General features: G+C 38.4%; 1 pseudogene; it reads right to left on the bottom strand.

The window, feature by feature from the left end:
- Nucleotides 1-311: 311 nt before the first annotated feature.
- Nucleotides 312-11,333, bottom strand: LOC128620682 (cytolytic toxin-alpha-like; annotated as a pseudogene).
- Between the last annotated feature and the right edge of the window lie 1,232 nt (nt 11,334-12,565).

Raw genomic sequence — 12,565 nt, 5'->3', positions numbered from 1 at the left:
ATTTTCTTACATTTTTCTACATTGAAGAAAAAAAACATCTTAGCAATTGAACGTATCTTGAAGATAGTCAAATTTGCCTAGTATTTCCTATTATAAGATTACAATGAACCAAATATAAGATTAGTGAATCTATTTCTTGCTAAATATAAGGACTTTTTTTTCTAGAAAGAAGCTAAATTTTCTGCGAATAAAATAAGAACATTTTAAAGCTTGAAAAAATGGCTAGATATAGACTTAAAAATATAATATTTAATAATTGTGATCTTATAAAAAAAAAATACAAGGTAAATTTGACTACATTCAAGATATTTTCACTTGCTAAGACATGAAAATGAGTGGTCTAAAATCATAAATGCATGAAAAGAAAGGAAGAAAGTTAACTGACCCAAATCTGGGCCAAATTCAATTAGAATTTTCCTTCGGGGGGAATAGAGGGCAAAATCGCTGACTTCACTCACTCCTACTTCACTAATTGCTCTGTACCGGCTCCAGTATTGACTTGTAAACTCAAACCCAGTTAGTGTAAAGTTTTGGTGAGTATCTGAAGTCTCTATGGCTTCCCAGTGTTCCTCATCAGCGTCTGAATAAGTGGCTTGTATTATCCTATATTCCACTCTGAATCTTATTGTTGATCCAGTTGGGGACTTCTGGAGCTTCATGATCAAATTTTTGTCCTGGATCTCCAACTTGGGTGCAGGTGGTTTGGACACAAGTTGAAACATGCTGTCCACCAGTCTCCCCTTTCTATATAGGCAGATAGAGGTTCCAGGATTGGAGGGGTCTGAGAGTGGGACAACGATAAACCTGATTCGCATCTCAACTTTATTAGCCTGGAGAAAACTTCTGAAAAGAGAATGCTTATCTTTTATCTTCTCAACTACTTCATGATTTTGAAACCAAACATGGAAATCTTGGTCAACTGACTCAGGAATGGCTGACAAGTTTTTAAAATCATCTACTTTCAGAAATTTAGTCAGAGTTGACAAATATGGGTCTTCATTCTTTAGAGAGGTGAAGCAAAAGCACACCACAGTATCAACATTGGGATCAATGAGAACGTTGCCAAACAGGGCTGAGTATTTTACAACTGGGGCACCACTCACTTGCTGGGTGTAGAGAATCAGCAACTTTTGTTCACCCTGATTATATTCTAACCACTGATTCAGCTTCTCAGCTCTAAAGGGGGACATTTGATGGATAGTTAAGATGACTGCCAGTGCCGGCTCCTTCTCCTTTCCACACCAAATAGCAGGAATGAGCTTACGCATGGCTTTTAGAAACACTGCATTGTAGTCTACTAGCATGTCCTGAAATGTCTTCAGCCTCAGTCTGACATCCTGGAAATCATTTACTTTTGTATTTGTAATCAGGTCATTGCATAGATTCTCTGCATTACCCAGTTCTTCCAATACTTCTGTTTTTGAAATCAATAGCTTATGAATCTTCCGCACAAGTATAGCTGCTTTATTATCTAATAGTGCAAGTGGATAAAGCCAAACCTTCATTGGAACAGCATCATTTTCTTCCCTCTCCCTGAGCAAAGACAGAAGTGTCTTGTACACCTGCAGAGCCTCCATGTATGTAGTGGGGTTTAGCTCAAGCTCATAGTCACCATAAAATGTACATTTGATATTGTCAGACAATTTTTTTTCTTTATCATTCATGCTTAGAGCTCCACCTACCTCGACGGAAAGTGAAGGAATCTTTCTGACCATTACATTTAGTTTTCCCTCGATTTCTTCATTTCCCTCATTCTCATTGGCTGTTAGATCAAACACCATGAAAGCCTGAGCTCCATACAGTTACAGCTGTAACAACATGGGTGGCAGTTCCATCCTCAAACACTTTTGGGTAAGTGATGTTGCGCAACTGGTTCATAGTCAGTTGTTCAAATTTTGCTGTCTGGCTGTACTGCAGAGAAACCCGGCTTTGATGTGCTGAGGATTTGTTATCATGTCCCAGGCTGAGCCATCAACATCCACCAAATCACCCAGGATGCTAGCTTTAAGTGAGGCATTCACATCTAGGAGTTTGGCAACATTCAGATGTGCCTTGGGCTATCGACATGAATCCACACCATTATGTTGTGATTCTTTATCCCATAAAGTAATACCTGAAATGAACAAAAGATTGGAAATGATACGTCTGTCACAAACTGCAACAGTCAAACTATTAGCTATGTTTTAAAATGAATTGTCAGATCAAAATTGTTTTTGAAAGTGACTGGGTTCTGACTTCTTTCTCTATACACTGTCATGCATGATTCTTTTTCTTTTCATGTGCTCACTTTTAAGCCTTTGTTTAAACTGGAAGTATAATTGTTAAAGAAGTTCTCATGCAAAAGAGTGGAGAATTAAAGCATACACTAAACTTAAAGTTAGCAAATTATTCATATTATATGCCACTTCTGGCACACTAATACTTGTTCCACAATGAATGTACTGTGTTCACCACAAAGTTTGTTTCATAACTAGCTTCAGCAGCATTGTAACATGCTGAAGAATAAATGTTACTATGATGCTCAGCAACTTGAATATATGTGGGCAAATAAGAATACTGCAGGACCAGGGCTGCCACAAAACAACTGTTCGGCCCCAGGGGCAAGCTCATAAACCTTCAATTGCTTGGATTGTATCCTCTCATTTATAAATCACTTTGAAATCAAATTATTCAAAATCAAATCATATGCTAAATGTAATAAATGCAGGTAAGCAAACAAATATAAAACAATAATTTAAAGCTCATGTTGTTAATCACTTAGTAATATGATTTACAGTTATGTATCTTATTAATACTTGACAGGATTGAAGGCAACCTTGCTTTTATCAATTATTTGGGTGGCTTATTTTTAATAAATGCTTTAGTAATGTTGAAATGGAACATTTGGAACAAGTAAATTACTATGTGGCCATTGAGATAACATTTATTTAACAGTAAAATAACACTTGTATAATGGTATGTTAGAGACTACAGGACATTTACCAGCAATGAAGGTGTTACTGTGGCAGTCATACAAAGTGCCAGGTATCTCAATGATCTTTGGGTCCATAACTGTCAAGAATACAATTACTAAAAGTTTCATGGCATAAGATCATTCACATTGTTTCTATTTAAAACCAGTACTAAAGTGCAGAGACAGAGTCTATGACTGTGTCAGAGAAACAATGTCTGTAGCAGCATAATAATAACTATAACATTAATAATATAAAACATACTAAAATTAATAATATTAGTAGCAGTGATAATAGTAGAGTATTACTACTACTAGAGTAGTAGAGTTATCTCACCAAGTCTGTTTTTTCTCACAGAGAAATAATTTAAATTATTTTTCCAGACTCACCATCTTAACCAGATTCCTTTCATTTTATCTGTGGTTTGTCAGACATTTATAGTCTTGATAACTTTTTTAACTCAGTTAAAAAAAAAATTCACTACCAATTACAGCAAATAAGCTATTTTAAGCCTGATGCTGATCCACCCACTTTAAAACTGCAAATCCTACAACTTCTGTTAGTGAGTATCAGTCCCCGACTGTTTCTATTAAACCCAAACCATTGGAAGTGGCCCGAGGTGATAGATTAATTTGAGTCTAATGAGGAATTTTGAGCTTGTGCATGCCACAGTTTGCAATCTGCAGATGTCAATTCTCAGGCAAAATAAGCATTGTTTCCTCCATTGCTTATGCAGTGAGAACCATTCTGGACTTCGGGAGGAAATGGGGTTACTTCCCATACACTGGGAGGCTTACAGTCCAGAATATAATTGGGTACTAGGTGGCTGTGGTTAACATCCTGATAATGATGGAGGACACATGTTCACTGATTCTGCACCTCAGGACCCACAGCTTCCATGTCCTTCCCAAGTTGAATCACCAGAGTATTAGTTCCAATAGACAAACTGTGTTTTTCAAGCACTAACATGCTATCATGCTTTGCTGAAATCCTGAGATCCAATTCCTCATTTTAACACTTGCTTCCTGACTAAAGGATGTTGATTAGTTGCAACATGGTTAAGCATTTTGTACATTGCATGAACTTTTAAGAACTATTAGCTATCTCATACAAACCACTGAATGATTTTAGTTTTTTTTTATATCTAGCCATGGATATGACACTCATAGTAAGTTAAGCTTAATTGGATTTTATCAAAAATATATTAAACTCAGTGCTTCAGTTGTTTATATAATAATTTACTGTACATTTACCAAGATAGTATTAAAACAGATTGTCTTTACATAGAAATGTATTTGATATGGGTTATAAGTGTATAGAAGTTCTCTTGAGGAAGCACTTGATTAGGGATATTTGAAAACAAAATATGTAAGTAAATGAGCAGTCTCAATACAGAGCCTAGAGGAACTCCACATTTTATTACAGTCTTTTAATATATGGTTGGTTGCTTCTTCATTTTATCTCAGGGAGTTTTCCCTTGGCTCTGTGGCCTCTGGCTTGTTTATTAGGATCTACATATGAATATACTGTGAATCTAATATAAAGCTGCCTTGTCACTATTTATACCTACTGTTAAAGGTGCTATATAAATAAGATTTAATTGAATTGAATAGTATATTAGCCATTATTTCACATATGCCAGACCCATATCACCCTGCAGCTTTTGCCTGGTTTCCCACTGAGGCTAAGCAGGGTTGACCCTGGCCAGTACCTGGATGGGAGACCTCCTGGGGAAAACTAAGGTTGCTGCTGGAAGTGGTATTAGTGGTAGTAGTGTAGCCACCAGCAGGTGGTGCTCACCCTGTAGTCTGTGTGGATCCTAATGCCCCAGTAAATTGAAGGGGACACTATACTGTAAAAACAGCTAGGTCTTTTGGATGAGACTCTCTGTGGTTATTAACAATCCCAGGACGCTTCTCATAAAAGAGTAGGAGTATAATCCTGGTGTATTGGTGAAATTCCCCCATTGGCCCTTATCTGTCATGGCTCCCTAATAATCCATCCCCAAATTGGCTACATCACTCTCCTCTCCACTAACAGCTGGTGTATGGTGGGCGTTCAGGCACACTATGGCTGCCGTTGCATCATCCAGGTGGATGCTACACACTGTTGGTGGTTTGAGTAGATACCTCTCCCTTCCATGTAAAGCATTTTGGGTGTCTATAAAAAGGCTATGTAAAGTGAAGGAATTTATCACTATCAGTCAAATTCATCATTATTTTACTATGTTCAAGTACATACCCTCTGATAATTCACTGGGCATTTTAAAAAGTTATTACATATAGGCACTCTCACCCACTGTCCTGTGATTTCATATTGCCCTATTTTTAAACATCAGTTATAATTGTATAGGTGTTCTCATGGGAAAGCACTTGTTTGGAGTACTTTATAATAATATCATTTATAATAATAATTAAAAAAAAAAATTAGCAACCATCGATGATTTTAAGTAAATGAGCAGTCTTGCCAGAGAGCCTCAGAGGTCAACACAGTTTATTACTGTCTTAATACAAATAAAATAAATAAAATAAAAATACAGAATAAGAAACTTTTGTAAGCAAATCTTGTTACATTTATTTTACACTATCGTTCAGTAATTCCAAACCATCCACATGTTTGTGTTATAGCAACTCTGATATACCTAGAACATTTTTCTCCATTTATTTACACACACACACACACACACACACACAGGTCCTCCCAACATTCTGATAAATAAGCTGAAAAGTGTGTGTGTGTGTGTGTGTGTGTGTGTGTGTGTGTGTGTGAGTGTAAATAAATGGAAAATTCTGGTTTTGACTTTGTTCTTGTTCGTCCATGCCTTGCCTTGTTTGGACTGTTTGTCTGATTGCCTGACTTCTGCCTGTCTTTGTTTATTGATTTCTGCCTGATCCTTTGGACTTGTACTTCTTGTATTAAACTACCTAACCTGCACTTGCTTCTGTCTCAGCTTCCATTGAGACACTATGTACTATTGTGAATAACATATGGGTTTATGCGATTTGCAAATCATTGTATTCTGTTTTCGAGCACATGGTGGCTTAGTGGTAGCACGTTTGCCTCACACCGCCAGCGTTGGGGTTCGATTCCCGCGGCTCTGTGTGTGCAGAGTTTGCATGTTCTCCCTGTGCTGTGGGGGTTTCCTCCGGGTACTCCGGTTTCCTCCTCTATTAGCAGTAGACGTAGCACGGTCTTGCAAAGGAGTGCCACCCCTGGTGACAAGTATGTAGTTTAGTTGTTGCCTGTAATTTTTTAATGTTAAAGAAGTTGCTGTCTGGTTTGAAGTCAACATACAGTGCATCCGGAAAGTATTCACAGCGCTTCACTTTTTCCACATTTTGTTATGTTATAGCCTTATTCCAAAATGGATTAAATTCATTATTTTCCTCAAAATTCTACAAACAATACCCCATAATGACAACGTGAAAGAAGTTTGCTTGAAATCTTTGCAAATTTATTAAAAATAAAAAACAAAAAAGCACATGTACATAAGTATTCACAGCCTTTGCTCAATACTTTGTTGAAGCACCTTTGGCACCAATTACAGCCTCAAGTCTTTTTGAGTATGATGCTACAAGCTTGGCACACCTACTTTTGGGTAGTTTCTCCCATTCTTCTTTGCAGGACCTCTCAAGCTCCATCAGGTTGGATGGGGAGCGTCGGTGCACAGCCATTCTCAGATCTCTCCAGAGATGTTCAATCGGGTTCAAGTCTGGGCTCTGGCTGGGCCACTCAAGGACATTCACAGAGTTGTCCTGTAGCTACTCCACTCCTTTGTTATCTTGGCTGTGTGCTTAGGGTCATTGTCTTGTTGGAAGATGAACCTTCGCCCCAGTCTGAGGTCCAGAGTGCTCTGGAGCAGGTTTTCATCAAGGATGTCTCTGTACATTGCTGCATTCATCTTTCCCACGATCCTGACTAGTCTCCCAGTTCCTGCTGCTGAAAAACATCCCCACAGCATGATGCTTCCACCACCATGCTTCACTGTAGGGATGGTATAGGCCAGGTGATGAGTGGTGCCTGGTTTACTCCAGACCTGACGCTTGCCATTCAGGCCAAAGAGTTTAATCTTTGTTTCATCATGGTCTGAGAGTCCTTCAGGTGCCTTCTGGAAAACTCCAGGTGGGCTATCATGTGCCTTTTACTGAGGAGTGGCTTCTGTCTGGCCACTCTACCATACAGGCCTGATTGGTGGAGTGCTGCCGAGATGGTTGTTCTTCTGGAAGGTTCTCCTCTCTCCACAGAGACACGCTGGAGCTCCCTCAGAGTGACCATCGGATTTTTGGTGACCTCCCTGACTAAGGCCCTTCTCCCCCGATCGCTCAATTTGGCCAGGCGGCCAGCTCTAGGAAGAGTCCTGGTGGTTCCAAACTTCTTCCATTTACGGATGATGGAGGCCACTGTGTTCATTGGGACCTTCAGTGCTGCAGAAATGTTTCTGTACCCTTCCCCAGATCTGTGCCTCGATACAATCCTGTCTCGGAAGTCTACAGACAATTCCTTGAGCTTCATGGCTTGGTTTGTGCTCTGACATACATTGTTAACTGTGGGATCTTATATAGACAGATGTGTGCCTTTCCAAATCATGTCCAATCAACTGAATTTACCACAGGTGGACTCCAATCAAGTTGTAGAAACATCTCAAGGATGATCAGTTCACACAGGATGCACCTGAGCTCAATTTTGAGTGTCATGGCAAAGGCTGTGAATACTTATGTAAATGTGCTTTTTTTGTTTTTTATTTTTAATAAATTTGCAAAGATTTCAAACAAACTTCTTTCACATTGTCATTATGGGGTATTCTTTGTAGAATTTTGAGGAAAATAATGAATTTAATCCATTTTGGAATAAGGCTGTAACATAACAAAATGTAGAAAAAGTGAAGCACTGTGAATACTTTCCGGATGCACTGTAAATCCCATAGTCACTCTGCGGGTTTTTTGATTAAATGTGATAACACACTGTAACACAAAGATGTTGTATAATACAGTGACAAATATCTCTGTATCCTTGTGGGTCATATGTCAGGCAAAAGTCATCATTTCCTCATGGAACTGCTACAGGATCCTGAAGGTCTTTGTTGGGCAGTCATAGTTTCACTAAAGTTTTCTATTCACTGTATTCATAGATAAATCTATAAGGAAATGAACAGATTTGGATGTTATATGCATTTTTCAGTCTTATCTTGGTTAGCACTTTACCTACTATTGACATGATGGAGATCACTCTAATGTTGCCACATTGTGATTTGTCACCTTTGCTTTTATACATTGTGACTACATTTGTAACTTTCCAGTTGTGTGGGATACAACCTGTCCTCCATGGTTCCTGAATGAAACAATGGAAAACTCAAAACTGGTTTTGAGCAGATACAAATGCAAATACATTTGAAAGCCAAATGTCTTTTATTTGGACTTCTTGTAAGCTATTGAAAACTTTTCCAATGTATTTTACCTATAGGCTTAGGGGCTAGGGCAGGGGTCCTAAACCTTTTGGGCAAATGACCCCAAATGGACAATATGAATTTTTTGTGGCCCTAAGCTTTGACCACCCTAATATTTTTTTAAACTCCAGAGCTATAACTTAGGACAGTAACATTTGAACATTTTATTATGTTAGTAGCATACAGCATTTATTTTTAACATAAGTAACTAAAAATATGGAGTTAATCTTGTGCCAAAAGTAAAATAAATAAATAAATAAAATCCACAAGCAAAATATTAATGATCAAAATGGTTAAATATTTTGCAAATGCAAGCAATGGAAATCAAATCTAAATACATTTTTTAAAAAGATTACTTCTGATTCATACTCTCATTTTGCACATTTTTTAAAGGGGGTGGGTCTTAGAATAAGGCGTTCACCTTAAATCTCTTTTGGTCATCTTATTTTGGAATGGGAGGTGCTCTGTGGGTTAGCCATGCTGTAACTCTTGAGTCTTTTAGGGTTGCCCAAAGACTGAAAAATAAGAGTGAAATGGCCAAGCTTGGGGAAAACAGTGAGCCAGAAAGCAGCAGCATTGGTATACACACACACTTAACAAATGGTCCACAAACAGTACACTCTGTCCATACATGAATGAGAGTGAGGGAGAGTACAAAGGAAAACACTCTGAAGCGTTACAATAAACATAAGGAAATAAGATGCAGTTTCTTTCCCTTACCCACACACAGTGCAGGTTGTCACACACAGCATAAAAGAGAAGTGTCTTAAAGCCTAGCTACAGTTACACTAACTGACCATTACAACTCCTACCCCATTAACGATGGAGCATCTTCTGACATGGTGGAACAAATGGAGTTGAGTGCTCAGCAGCAAGGAAACTGTATTGTAGTCGCATTAAAAAACGTGACAAAAATAATAGGTAGCTACTGAATTGTTTTTGCACAAATTTCTTTATCATACAAGTGTCTTCATTACATCCAGTTAAGTAGTAGCTTAAAAAGCTAACTAGGTGACGAGGTGGAAGCTGGCTTCTTATTCACCAGCTTCTTATTCATCAGTTTCTTATTCTTATCATTTTTTCCACTTTCTGCCTAATTCTATACCATTATCATATCATACCCATATTATTATTGTCACGTATCATGAGAAACGGAGATAAGGTAGGCTGCAAACGCAGTGTGAACAGTTTTATTGAGAGACACACAGGCAGGTAAATCCAGAACGTGATCCAAAAACGTAATCCAGTAACATGCAAAGTTCAGACGATCGGCAAACAGGTATAAACGAGGCAAGGCAGGAATCAAAGTCGTGGTCACGGGATACAGGGTCGATATACCAAACATGAAACATAAACAACAACGAGGGACTGGTAGCGGAGAAACCAGCGTGAACTTAACAAACGAACCGAAACATGAAACATGAAACATGAAACATGAAACATGAAACATGAAACATGAAACTGACTGTGGTTATCTATCGTAAGGCCTCTAAAGTAATCTACTATAACTCATTCAATATTCCGCGTTGTGTGCTGGGAGGCGCGCGGTATATAAGCGGAGATATTCAGCGTTGTAATGGCTGACGGCTGAAGGCAATTCAGACACACGTGAAACTACAACCAATGACAGAACGGGGAGGAGACATGACAGAAAAATAAACAAATGCACGTGTCGAAATGTCACGATTGTCCACAAGGGAAAAGCAGGTGCACCTGCTCGTGCACGCGCGCTCACATGCTCCACAGCGCGCTGCTTAAAGGGGAACTCGTGACAATTATATTTTGTCAGCTTTTTTTAATGAAAATATAATACAGTTTTCCTGCTGCACTCTGCTCCATCTCCTCTGCCATGTCAGAGGATGCGCCCACCTTTAATGGTGTGGGTGTGGCTAACTTTCCTACTCCAAAATCAGTTGACCAGCAGAGATTTAAGGAGAACGCTTTGTTCTAAGACCCACTGAATGAAGCTGAATAAAGCCATCTGTTCTCTCACTATAGACCAAGACTATAATAACTTTAAATAGTTTTTTAAGTGTATCTCTTTTCAGGCTCCAGAGCTTTGAATTGAATGAAAAGGAACTGCAGACAGACAGTTAGAGAGACACAAATTTGACTTAGACTTTGGGTGTTAAAAAAGGATCATGACTCTAGTGAATATGAAATTTTCAAGAATTTTACAACACAACACAAAAATGTTTTTTTGAGTGCATCATGATAATATTTTATAAAAATAATGGAAAGTAATAATTCAGTTTAACTCCTTAAATCCACTGTGGCCATGAGTCTGTTCACATGTACATTCCACACACCTTTACAGCATATTGTGTTCTGCAGACTAAATCATTCATAATAATAATGAAGGTACTCAAGGAACCAGCCAAGTCAGGGTAAACTTGATCTTGAGCTTATTTATTAGTAATACTTGTTTTTTGTTTTTTAATAATTATAATAATTAATATTATGTTTTTTGTGTTTTGTTTTGTGTTGCTATAAATTAATACACAGGCTCACAACCTAGGAGCATGGAGTGACCACTCTCCGCTGAACATCAACAGCTCCTCTGTGGAGATTGTCAAGAGCACCAACTTCCTTGGTGTTCACCTGGCAGAGAACCTCACCTGGTCCCTCAACACCAGCTCCATAACGAAGAAAGCCAACAGTGTCTCTACTTTCTGTGAAGGCTGACAAAAGCCCATCCCCCACCCCCCATTCTCACCACATCCTACAGAGGGACTATCGAGAGCATCCAGAGCAGCTGGATTACTGCCTGGTTTGGAAATTTCACCTTCTGGGATTGCAAGACCCTGTAGTGGATAGTGAAGACAGCTGAGAAGATCAGTGGAGTCCCTCTTCCCTCCGTGATAGACACTTACACCACACGCTGCATCCACAAAACCACCAGCATTGCAGATGTCCCCACACAAACTCTTCACCCTCATGCTGTCTGGCAAAAGGTACCTAACGGCCAGACTGTGTACAGTTTTTTCCCCCAGACCATCAAACTCCTCAATACTCAGAGACTGGACTGACAACACACACACACACACACACACTCAACTAAACACCATCACTCCCTTTGCAGTTTTTGCACATTTCTGTATTGACTACCTGCATTTTTTGCTGCTACTGTATTTATAACGATATTTACGATATTTAATTTCTTGTCACTATTATGATCTCTTCCTGGCTGCCACCACAAAAACTGCTATGTCCATATATGGTTTAAGTATCTGCTGAATAATATAGTATGTTATATTCGCATTCACATCATTTTTATTATACTGTTAATCTTTTGCACTACCTGTTATATCTGACATTTACACACTAAAACTGTGTACTGGCCAGCATTACACTGTACTGTAACTATTGTCCTGTTTTAGTAGTTACTGTACTGTCTTGTGTTGTTTGCACATGATTTTCCGTGCACTTGAGTTCTTCAATTCCAATCTTCGCAACCCATGTCTTTATGGACAGGGCATTGTGCACAGGGCATTGTTATTCTGGAACATGTTTGGGCCCCTTAGTTCCAGTGAAGAGAAATTATAATGCTGCAGTGTACAAAGCTATTCTATACAATTCTATGCGTCCAACTTTGTGGCAACAGTTTGGCGAAGAACCACATATGGGTGTGATTGTCAGATGTCCACAAACCTTTGGCAATATAGTTTATATAGCAAAAAACAAAACAATAAATCTTGACAGGCTGTGTAACCATGCCCATAACAATCTGCAAAAACAATAAAGAATAGAACGAAATATATCAAGGATAATCATGAGCATCTGAACTATCAGTGAAAATGACAAACAATATATCTATAAACCTTATAAGTATAAACCTATATCACCCTTGTTCAGCCATTTACCTGTTTTTTTTATGTCTGAAACTAGAAGGAATAATTATTTTACATATTTCCATGTAAGCATGTGTCCTGTGAAATTTCCCAGTATAAAGAAAAAGAGTCTCTTGGGTGTTATTCTGTTTTAATATTGTGACTTTGGATAAACCATTTCTGTTCTTGTGTCATCTGTCCAGATTTCTTTGGAAGTGATCTGTTACATTTCTCATTGTGGAGATTCCCAAGAACTTTGCAGTAAAGACCAGCAACACATCAATTCATGGAAAATACAGTTTATTTGCAATACAACATAGATTAAAATGTTAGGTATGTTA

This window comes from Ictalurus furcatus, chromosome 16, assembly GCF_023375685.1.
Source record: "Ictalurus furcatus strain D&B chromosome 16, Billie_1.0, whole genome shotgun sequence".
In the NCBI taxonomy this organism is placed as follows: domain Eukaryota; kingdom Metazoa; phylum Chordata; class Actinopteri; order Siluriformes; family Ictaluridae; genus Ictalurus; species Ictalurus furcatus.
The sequence above is the reverse complement of the archived record's forward strand: the minus strand, read 5'-3'. Positions and strand labels throughout refer to the sequence as shown.